Below are 12,307 nucleotides of genomic sequence, written 5' to 3'. Positions count from 1 at the left end.
CGGTAGAGGAAATTTTGAGTAGTTTGGAGAACCTTCAAATAGACTGGCCCCAACCCCCCATGCCTCCCAGCTGATCTTGTTCTGTTGCCATGAACAGGAGAACAGAGCTGGAAAGCAGGTTAGTGGGGTGGGGAGGGAATGGGGATTTTGCAGTATCCTCCCCTTGCCTTGGCCACAAAGCCACGCCCACAAAGCCACACCCACAGAACCATAGTAAAAAATGTTGAATCCCAGCAGTGGTCTGGATCAAGGTTACTCAGCTGGCTTTGTGTTTAATGTGGAACTAGAACTCAAGGTCACTCCTAGTTTCTACCCTGATGCCTTAAGCACTCCACCAAACTGGTTCTTGTACTTTAGACTAGCCAGCTGAAATTTTCTAGTGTTTCAAGCAGAGAGGCTAGCTAGGATAGTTAATGGGAGATTCCTGTGAATTAATTTGGAATGCTAATGTATGTAGTTGTATAGGACAATTGAGACTGACCACTTTGTCACTAACTGAAACATCACCGTTTTACCATCTTAGTTCATCTTTCGCTTGCTTTACAGATTGGTTGCAAAACTACATTTTCATCACTGTTGTATTTTCAAGTGATCACTAAATGAAGCAGTTGCTTAATGAGGACTGTGTTGAAAGTCACAGATTTTCAAACTTCCAAATCTTATAGAGAAGAGCAATCAAGGTGATTGGGGGACTGGAGGCTAAAACATATAAAGAACGGTTGCTGGAATTGGGTATGACTAATTTGATGAAAATAAGTACTAAGGGGGACATGATAGCAGTATTCCGATATCTCAGGGGCTGCCACAAAGAAGAGAGAGTCAAGCTATTCTCCAAAGCACCTGAAGGCAGGACAAGAAGCAACGGGTGGAAACTAATCAAGGAGAGAAGCAATCTAGAACTAAGGAGAAATTTCCTATCAGAACAATTAATCAGTGGAACAACTTGCCTCCAGAAGTTGCTCCAACACTGGAAATTTTTAAGAAGTGGTAGAGAGTTTCCTGCCTGAGCAGGGGGTTGGATTAGAAGACCTCAAAGGTCCCTTCCAACTTCTCTTCTCTTCTTTTCTATTCTGTTTATTATTTGCAATGCATGCAGTAGCACTCTTTGGCTTATTGTCTCCATCAATTCCACTTCATATTTTTTAGGCTCTGGAGGCCATATGATTTGAAACAGAGGTATATACTTTGAAGCCTCAGTCATAGGTGGTCCCAGAAAGTTTTGGATGCAGTTCCTAATGCCCTTGTCTTTTAGATCTTCTGGGAAGATCTGGCCAGGAAACAGGCTCTACAAGGATGATTGAAAATCTATTCTTGCAAGTATAATAATAGAATTGAAAGACTTTCTCCTCACTATTATATCAAAGAGAGTCAAGTCAGGGCAATTTTGAACATCGTTCTCACACCCTCCTCTTTTTCAGGGCTAAGATGTTGTCCTTATAATCTGACTATCATTTTTTCTTCAAGGTTATCTTGCTATTCCTCTATTAGATCTCACATACTGTACACCCTTGCTGATAGATAAAACATCAACTTTAGATAATGTTCTCTGTTCTCCCCCATTTTTATCACTGTGATGAATTTTCCTCACATTTCAGTGGCATTGAGAACTGTTGACAAAAGTTATTGCTACAAAGAAAAGTAGAACATGCCATAAAGCCAATGCTAATGATGAGTTTCATCCTCAAGAAAACAAGAATTTCTTATCTTCCCTCACATTCTTTTCATTTTTTTCTTCCAGTATAGAATAGAAAATATTAATAGACTGTTTGTGCCCATCTTAAAATCTCCTTACATTACATCTGGAATACACACACACACAGGCACTCCTTTAATCCATTAATTTGGGGTAGATGACTAGATGGGCCTGAGAGTTTTCAGGCAGTATGCAAGAGCACATCATGCAGAGTTCAAGCAGATATTTTTTGTTTGTGGCCTAGGAGATTAACTTCTGTAGCTATATGCATGCACGCACACACATGTGCGCACACACACATCATAGATAGATAAATAGTTAGATGATAGATAGATTTATTGATTGATGGATTGATTGATTGATTGATGGATAGAAAGATAGATTGATGGATAGAAGATATAAATAGATAGAAAGATAGAAAGATAGAAAGATAGAAAGATAGAAAGATAGAAAGATAGAAAGATAGAAAGATAGAAAGATAGAAAGATAGAAAGATAGAAAGATAGATAGAAAGATAGAAAGATAGAAAGATAGAAAGATAGAAAGATAGAAAGATAGAAAGATAGAAAGATAGATAGAAAGATAGAAAGATAGAAAGATAGAAAGATAGATTGATGGATAGAAGATATAGATAGTTAAAAAGGAAGAAAGATAGATAGAAAGATAGAAAGATAGAAAGATAGAAAGATAGAAAGATAGAAAGATAGAAAGATAGAAAGATAGAAAGATAGAAAGATAGAAAGATAGAAAGATAGAAAGATAGAAAGATAGAAAGATAGAAAGATAGAAAGATAGAAAGATAGAAAGATAGAAAGATAGAAAGATAGATTGATGGATAGAAGATATAGATAGTTAAAAAGGAAGAAAGATAGATAGAAAGAAAGATAGAAAGAGAAAGATAGAAAGATAGAAAGATAGAAAGATAGAAAGATAGAAAGATAGAAAGATAGAAAGATAGAAAGATAGAAAGATAGAAAGATAGAAAGATAGAAAGATAGAAAGATAGAAAGATAGAAAGATAGAAAGATAGAAAGATAGAAAGATAGAAAGATAGAAAGATAGAAAGATAGAAAGATAGAAAGATTGATGGATAGAAGAGATAGATAGATAGATAGATAGATAGATAGATAGATAGATAGATAGATAGATAGATAGAAAGAGATTGATGGATAGAAGATATAGTTAGAAAGATGGATGGATGGATAGATGGATGGATGGGAGATATAGATAGAAAGATAGATAGATGGATGGATGGATGGATGGATGGATGGATGGATGGATGGATGGATGGATGGGTGGATGGATAGGTGGGTGGGTGGGATGGGCTGCTGGGGTTCAGTAGAATCTCTAGCTAAGATTCTGTACAGTTCGGAGAACCCCCAAATCTCACTCCTGGATGTCTCCACCCATCCCTCCCAGGAGTCCCCACACGGCCTGTTTTGGATGCAAGTAAGTGCAGGGCCCACACAGAGGCTCAGGAAGGGCAAAAAATGGGCCATTTTATAATCTGTTTTGGATTCATCTCTGTACATCATTTGGCATGACTCAACTCAGTCGTTCAAAAGAAAGACTGATGGAGCTATCTCCAAATAGCTAACCTGCAGATAAGACGGTCTTCATGTTGTTTCCATTGTTTCTCTACTCAATCCCTAGATTTTTTTAAAAAAGAAAGCATATATACCTGAAATAAATCATTTTTCCTTGATAATTGCATTAGGGAATTCCAATATGTTTCTTATTTTTTAATTAAGTTTTTTTTCCCTCTCGCTGTTAATGGAGAAAATGAAGCCAGCTGTTTAACAACGCTCCCATACGTTTGATCACAGCAAAGATGCTGGGGAGATGGTTTGTAAAAACATTTGCCAATGCACATTAAAAGGAGAGAAGGGAAGAGATCCATGCTGCCTTTTATTTTTATTCATTTTACTAATGAATTAAAGGGAGCTGAGAAAAAGAATATCTCCTTGTAAGTCGATTAAGCTTTATTTCTTGCTACCTGCTTCTATTTTGTTCTATCGTCCAATTACTTCATTGCCGTACATAGCACAATGTTCTTTTAAAGGGACTAAAAAGTACTGACTTCATTGATGGAATCTTCCACTAATAGTTGAACGCAGCTAGTAGTTTCCCCTGATGGCTATTTGTGCTGTTAACCGCAGAGAGACAAAGAATTCAACATCCTCCAATCATCTCAGTATAACAGAATATCAGCGTTGGAAGGGACCTTGGGGTCTTCTAGTCCAGCTCCCTGCTTAAGCAGGAAAACCTATACTGTTTCAGACAAATGGCTCTCCAGTCCCTTCTTAAAAGCCTCCAGTGTTGGAGCATTCACAACTTCTGGAGGCAAGCAGTTCCACTGATGAATTGCTCTAACTGTCCTTAGTTCTAGGTTGGTTCTCCGCTTGATTAGCTTCCATCCATTGCTTCTTTTCCTGCCTTCAGGTGCTTTGGATAATAGGCTGGTCTCCTCTTCTTTGTGACACCCTGTTCTGACCCGCACGTTGTCCGTTCAGAAACGAAAGCCAAACAGAACGTTCAAAGGAATGTTTTTATCAGTCCCGGCTCTTGCTGGCTGCGAGCCCCAAAATAAACACAGATAAATGCTCTGGCAAAAGTCCTAACTCATAAACTGCTACAAAACAGGATTATATAAATCAAATCACTTATCCAAGTGCTTGTCTCGATGATTGCACACAAACGGAGAACGTTGACTAGAACAGAAACAGAATGTTGACTTCTGCAACCAGGGCATGGCACCATCAGTCTTTTATCCGCAGAAGGAGATCCTAACGAGCAACAGCTGCTCGTTATCATCTCCTGTGAGTCTTCAATTGTTCCTTACGTTGGTCAGCCCTTCTCCTGCGTGCATCCCTAAACAACTCACAGGAGGTTTCTGTGTCAGCCTCTCTAACTGATCCAAGGCTCAGTCATTACTTGGGGACCAACTAGTCTCTCTGAGCCCTCCTTGGAGTCAGAACCCTGTCCCTGTCCCTCTGCCTCCTCCAGGCCTGACTCATAGGGCCCCTCGCTGTCAGAGTCTGATAGCAACTCCAAAGGCTCCTGCCGAGCCACAACACACCCCCTTAGATATTAGAGCACTAATGGCGCACGCTGATCCACCAAGGCTGCCAGACATCTGAGGACAGAAGAACAACCACAGCACAAGAGAAGTGAGCACTCCACAAAGCCAGAGCTGCAAATGCTGCAACAAGGGTGCCCACACATATCTACCTGACATGTGGCAGAACATTTCGTGCCCATATAGGCCTTACCAACCACTCGCAGACACATCATGGACAGCCCACAACCTGTTAGATGTCAAGGTCCTCTTTGAACATGATGGACAAACATCAGAGCACTAATATCATGGTACCCCAGTCCTTCTTTTCATTAAGCCAATTCCTGCAACTGTTCTTCATATGTTTTAGCCTGAAGCTCGTTAATCATCTTGGTTGCTTTTCTCTGCATGCTTTTGAGAGTCTCAACATCTTTTTATATTGTGGTGACCAAAACTGGATGCAATATTGCAAAGTGAGGACTTAGCAGGGCATTATAAAGTGGTACCAGGAATAGGTTTTGTAGAATGTGGGTTATATCATGAATAAGGGCAAAGCACTTATAGGTCTTGGCAACAACATTCCTTCATACCAATGCTTTTCAATTTCCAGGGAAATTGTACTAGGAAAATAATGTGATAGAAGAATATCACATCATGATTTCTGCCCCCTTCTCCTCCCCACATCTCTGATAAAAGCCAAGCTGCTCTTATGAAGTTGTAGATTCTTCTTTTTCCCCATCACCTTATGCATTATACATCAAGCTATTCGGAGGCAGAAGGGAATTCCTGTCCTTACTAAAGGGCCTTTGAAAATAGCTGTTTGGTAAACATACCAAGCCTCAATCTGTCATTCTCTTCTTTCCATATGGACTAACAAATGCATCGGAGGTGGGACATGGCATTCGTTGATTGCAATTTGTCTTCTAAATCTGCACCATGGGCCCAGCTCCTTCCTCCTCTTCGTGTTCCTCCCCTTTTAATTTTATGCTAGCCGAAGTTCTTAGGAAAAAGAATAAAGACAATGACAGAAAAAGAAATGAGGAGGGAGACAGAACCCCCATACACACACGCATTGCTCACAAGCAATTTGAAACAATATTAAAGGGTAGTGTTTATGACAGTTTGTTTGGCAAACTGCCAGATCCGTTTAGAAACAGCAAGCATCTGAACCTGGATTAATGGCATTTTTTTTTTGCTGATTTAATCTGGTTATAATCAGAGAGGGAGGGTTGTTTTTACAGTCTCAGTTGAAAAGCTTTTCAGAACCTCTTACTGATGGCACTGCATGAGTGTATAAGAGGTATTGTGAAAAATAAATCACCCTTGTTCTTTGGTGAATAGATTGTACTCTCACACTGTGCATAAACTGGGGAAGAAAATGCTAGCTAGGAAGTGACCAATGGATGAAATCCCTCTGAGGAGTAAAGTTTAATGTCATAACAGCCTTTCAGAAGATGCTAACCAGCTGTTCTCAGTGTCTGTTGGCTTAAGCTGGTGAGAGTCAGTGTGAGCATGACATGTTGTTGAGTTGAAGGATTGAAAAGTACCCCAAATTACCATACTTCCCAGGGACTTGTACAGGCTTCTTGCTTTCTCTAACCATGGACAGTTGCAGTCTTACCAGGATGACTTGAGACCTGTTGTCCTTGGCCTCATTTATAATGGCTCCTGAAAAAGTTCAAGTTTGTGCTAAGAACCTTCTCTCCCCCCCCCCCCCCGCTTCTTCATGCACCACTCCATGGAGAGAGAGAGAAAAATGGCACAGTTCATAGCACACAAACATGAGTGCACAGCCTGCATTGGCTTGAGGGCAACTTGAGGATTATGGTGGTATAATGAGGGAATAGTTTACATTTTGGGAGGGTTGGAGAGAAGGGGAAAAAGCTTTCAAAGTGAATACAGTACCTTAAGAATCAGAACATTTGAAAAATTGAAGAGTGTATAGTAAAACAGATTAAGAATTTTGGTAATAATATACAAACTGATCAACTGGGGAAATATGTGACAAGTTCTCATTATGATATAATTTAAAAGTATGCATGTATGTGTGTGTGTATGTGTGTGTGTGTGTGTGTGTGTGTATATATATATATATATATGCTATATTTATGCTGATAAATAAATAAAGGGAGACTAGTATAGATCTATTTCAAGCTATTTAGCTCTCATGTGTGTGTGTGTGTGTGTGTGTGTGTGTGTGTGTGTGTGTGTGTATGTATTATAGGAGATGAGCCTGAAGGAGGCGTCAAATATGTTATCAGTCATGAGTCACTGCATGCCCAAAAGAGATCTAAGTCAAGCCCATTTTGAACTCCTTTCTTAACTCCTGCTTTTCTTTGATGGTTAGTAGTTCAGATTCTTATAGAGAAGGGTTCCCCAACCCTCAATCCATCGACCGGCACAGTACATGGCCTGCCAGGAACCAGGCTGTGCAAGCAAGTGAAGCCCCATCTGTGCACATGCGGGATGCAGGCAGTGCATGAAACATACACACACAAGTCATTGAGAAAAAAACTCTCCATGGAACTGGTCTGTGGCACCCAAAAGGTTGGGGGGTCACTATTGTAGACAGCAGAAGCTTGCAATAAATATTTATGCCCATTTGAACTGCCTAAATCTCCTGATTTCCCTGGTGCTTAACTTGTATGTATGTATGTATGTATGTATGTATGTATGTATGTATGTATGTATGTATGTATCTATCTATCTATCTATCTATCTATCTATCTATCTATCTATCTATCTATCTATCTATCTATCTATCTATTGTTGGTAGATAATACATGAAAAACTTTCTGGAATGTATAAAGGAACTTCTAAATTATATTGGAAAATTAGAAAACATGAAGGGTATTGTCATGGCTAATGGATGTGTAGAAAAGCTAGGAAATTTTGGATTCAAATATGCACAATAATACTTTTAAAATAAATAATATTCAACTGAAACAACTTTTTTGTTGAGACTGATGGATAGACAATTAGAAAAGATCTGTGGAAGATTGTTTTTGTACATGATAATTGCAGCGAGATAATTATATGCACAAAAAATGGAAAGACTCTCAAATAGGGTGAGATGACAAAATTTGCAGAGATGGCAAAAATGACTTGCTTGATTAAGGAAAAGACAATAACTACATTTGTCAGTGCCTGGAAACACTTATGGACTTTTTGCTGAAAACTGAAAAAACTGAACTTGTGATTTATGAGTTTGACAATTAGAAGGAATAGAATATGGAGAAAAGTTATGATGTAATCTTAGAGAGAGGATAAAATTTAAATGCATTTATAATGGTGGTAAAGAAGATTTTCTTTTTTTCTTATTTATGTTATGTACTCTTTTTACTTTCTCTTTAAATTTGTATTGTTTTTGCTCAGTTAAAAATTCCAATAAGAATCAATAATAATAATAATAATAATAATAAAAGATTCAGGACATCCTAAAATACTTATTTGCCCATTAATCTCCTCCCCAAAGTGAGGAGGGAATATGAGTTATTGGCTTGCTTAAAATGATAATTTCTTGCTGTTTTTTTCCCATGGTGCTGACTTTTAATTTATAAGATTAAATTAAATCCATTTCCCACCTCTTTATTTGGAACTGCAGTCCTGAAGCAAGTTCATAAAGCAAAGAGTTAAGATTTGAACTTCTGAGAAGTCCTCAAAAAAGTATGGATTCATCTTTAGATAGGAATGGACCAAAGTCAGCAAAATGTAATGGAATGGAGATGTTTTAAAAATCCATTGCAGGAGAGAGAGGAAAAGAGAAAGAGATCTTTATGTAATCCAGAAACCAAACCAGAAGTAATACTAACTTTATTGTAAGAATACAGTGACAGAATCTTGCAAGTTTGAGAGTCTTTCCTTTCTCCCCAACCTTTACGTCCCAGAGGACAAAGGGAGGGATGATTCTGAGATGCTCTCTCCATCCTCATTCCTTTGGACTTAGATGTCTCTTATCAGAGCATTGTCCAGGCTGTGGCTCACCCTCTTGAGTTTCTCACAACCCATTTCATAAAATGCATCTGCCATAAAAACATGGCGGGCTGGCCACACTAAACCTGGAAACTATATAAATGTATATATAATAAAGAAATCACTGACACCCTTCCATAGGGAAATTGAAATTTGAGCAAGTGAAGCTAGAATATTTCTAGTTCTTTTCAAAGATATGGATATGCAAAAACTTGAAATCCAATTTTCTTGGATGAAATTTGAAATTATGAGGATAGGGAAGGATGATGCATCTTTCACTTCTTCAGCCAGATATTTATATTTTTCAAAACAATGAATGCAACCTAGAAAGATATTTGCTAGGAAATAATATGGCCTTCAACTTAGATTCCAGGTCCTTAATTAAAGGAATTCCAGATCTTTAGAAGGTTCCTGAGAATTTCATTTGATCTACATTCAAAGCAAACAGACCCTGTCTCTCAAAACAGTGGGCATCTGAAGTTTTGTGTAGGCCTACTTAGCAATAGCACTTAGACTTATATACTGCTTTACAGTGCTTTACAGCCCTCTCTAAGCGGTTTATAGAGCATATTGCCCCCAACAATTTGGGTCCTCATTTTACCCACGTCAGAAGGATGGTCCTTTTCAAGGACTATCAGGAGGTCTGTCACTTGAGACAAAAATGATGCCACCTGCATTTATGCCTCACTGACATTAATTACAAATTTTGCCTGTTTTAATCACCTAAGGAGATGAATATTGATTCATAATGTATTGGTGTGTGTGTGAAGTGTTTAAAATCTGGAATACTGGCATCCCATGGGTCCTAACATCCTGCTTAACTATTTTGTTAGACTTCTTAAAAAACCTTCACTTATTCTCAGAGTGGAGGGAGGACAATTCAATAGCGAAAAGAACAAAATGTGATATGCACATTTATACAAATATAATATATCCACTTCATGAACACACAATGGCCAGTTTTACCCATTTTACTAATCCACAATGTAACTTCTTTGTTAATCCGGAATCAAGTTGTTTTTAAGACTGTGTGAAGTTCCAGCCTGGAGATTCAGATTAAATGTTTTTTATGATCTCTATTTTTTTTTCTAAATTTGGATCAATAAGTTAGTTCTAATATTTGTATTGAATGTCTCCAAAACCAATGCTGGATAATTCAGATGGCCTCTGATCAGCACATTTCCCTTTGCAGATTCATTTCAAATGATAACAGCTTGATTCAGATATTAAAATCAGATTTTCTGAATTGCATGTGTGTGTATAATACACAAGTGTGCATAGTACACAAATTCAAATTGAAACAATGATATCATTTGAATTTTGCCAGCTAGATAAGCCAATTCTATCTATTAGGGCTTAGCATAATGTCTGAACTGAATTGCAACACTGTAGTTTAGATATGTCTTAGAATGCGGGTAGCAGACCACTATTAAAGCAACCCATAGTGAGTGGAAGAATAGTGAAAGCAACCCAATTTCTAGTTTAAAAACATTTATATATCTTTAAACTTTTTCATCAGATATTGTACAAATCTTGTTATTGAAATGCATTTACAGTATGGTCCATGGAAATGATAAACTGGACCATTATTCTCTGGTTCTTTACCAGCGATGGCTATTTATTCAGGTTTGACCCAGTGGTGGGATTCAAATAATTTACCAACCGGTTCTCTGCCCTAATGACCAGCTGGGTAGGCATTGCTCGGTGGTCATGTGACTATGAGGGCGTGGCCAACTCAACATCTCTCAGGTCAATGGGCATTTCGCCTTAGCTGTTACACTGTAATAAGGGTTAACTGGAGAGGCAGTTTCTGTAAGCAGGGCAATAAAGATGAGGCTAGAAACAACACCAGAATGTTTCCTTCCTGCCTTCCTTACCGGATTAGCTGTGTAAAGTGGAAAAAAACAAAAAAAAAAAAAGATTTCTTCCAACAACCTAAACTGCTTAGAAAGTTAACAACTGGTTCTCCCAAATAGGTGCAAGTTGACTGAATCCCACCACCAGTTTGACCCCACATATCTCCAGAAAGGCAATATTTAAAACACATCATAGAAGAAATATGTCAGTCTAGATCATACTGGTAATATAAAATATAACATAAAAATATTTGTTAAAAATTCTACAAACACTCTAACTCCAGGTCCCAGATCCCAGGCTCTAAGGAGCTCCTGGAACACTTGGGAAGTGGGTGCCATGTGAAGAGGAATGTAGTTCAAGAAGGCAGGGATTGCTTCCTCAATCCCACAAGACAATCACATATAAAGGAGATGATCTGGAGTTCACTGGGTTATATCATGTTATTCTGTGAAAGAAACTCACCTGCTACGGGGTATAGATTCATCATAAATTGTTCAATATCCTGAATTCTGAGTCACATATTGCACTAAACGACGATATATGGTTGCTTTGACTTTGCCATCAGAATATTGTTTGTATACATGGCTTCTACGGTTTATGAACCACAGATTATGGTTTAACATTCTTTGTGAACCCCACTGTGTTTCCGAAAGCATCCTTAAAACTCTACTTTGGCACTGAATATTAACAGGTCCTTGGTGTTCCATATATTTCAAGGACACTGGCCTAGCCTCAAGCCTTAGGAGCAAGACTCCATTTATAAACACTTGTATTCATGCCCTCCATAAGCAGAAATTCATAACAGCCTTTGGCCCTTTTCATTAAACAGTACTTGCAAAAATGATGCTTTCGCACAGCAAACTGTCCACATAAAATATCATCTCGGCTGAAGAGTCAGCTCCTTTCCTGCTAGTCATCCTGCTTTATGTCTCCACAATAGAAATGTCACCTGAGCGCCTGGGAAAAAGATTAATAACTCTACCAATGATGTGCTCAGCCCTTTCTGCATGTTGCCAAGGGCTTGTACGCCTGGTGAGAGGATGCCAACGTGACCGAATCTATCAAAAGATTCTTGGAGAGAAGCTTTTAATTCTGTAGATAGCAAAGGCAGTTTTTAAGGTGAAAGGGTGGCAATGGCAATAATAAGTTGCCAATAGGGATTTAAGTAAAGGGTGCAGAGACACAGTGAGTGATGCGCTTCTCGGAGCAACTCATAAAAGTGACAGACAACTAAGGCAGTACATGTATTTGTTTATTCCTTTGCAAGACAATGTCTGGTCTGCCATTGCAGTTCTTTTGTTCTGGCAGAAAATACATGTGTCGTGTGTGTGTGTGTGTGTGTGTGTGTGTGTGTGTGTGTGTGTGTGTGTCTGACATTGTCCTTTTATTACCCAACAGAGTGGAGCAATGAAAAGCACAGAGCGCTTGTGTTCCATGAGCAAACTGCGGCACAAACAATCATCGGGGCATCTGCGAGCCAATATCATCGCAATCCAGCCAAAAGGTAGGGGTTGTCGGTATATATATTGTATATTTTTAAAAAATGATTGAAGGAGGCGAGACTGCCTCTATCTCTCCAGCAAAGGCCTTGCTTGATTGATGTCAAATGAGTCCCAGTGACATAACAGGGCATCATTTGGCACTAATGCAATGTCAAAATGGCACGGTATCCTGCAGACATTACATTCGTTTTTGGAAAGGAAGATGGATTCCTCTCCATCTTTGTC

The 12,307-nt window shown here is 38.6% G+C and overlaps 1 long non-coding RNA gene across 1 annotated transcript in view; it reads left to right on the top strand.

The window, feature by feature from the left end:
- The window catches only part of LOC148042773 (uncharacterized), a 232,138-nt gene extending 220,059 nt beyond the window's left edge, over nt 1–12,079 (top strand). The window contains exon 3 of the long non-coding RNA XR_015698471.1: nt 11,979–12,079. This is a non-coding gene — a long non-coding RNA (uncharacterized LOC148042773). The remainder of the gene's footprint in view (nt 1–11,978) is intronic.
- Nucleotides 12,080–12,307: the final 228 nt, after the last annotated feature.

Source organism: Thamnophis sirtalis, unplaced genomic scaffold (assembly GCF_051295495.1).
Source record: "Thamnophis sirtalis isolate CommonGarterSnake01/CBP01778 unplaced genomic scaffold, rThaSir2_p1.2 scaffold_14, whole genome shotgun sequence".
Lineage (NCBI taxonomy): Eukaryota > Metazoa > Chordata > Lepidosauria > Squamata > Natricidae > Thamnophis > Thamnophis sirtalis.
Note: the sequence above shows the minus strand (reverse complement) of the source record. Positions and strands in the feature narration are given on the sequence as shown.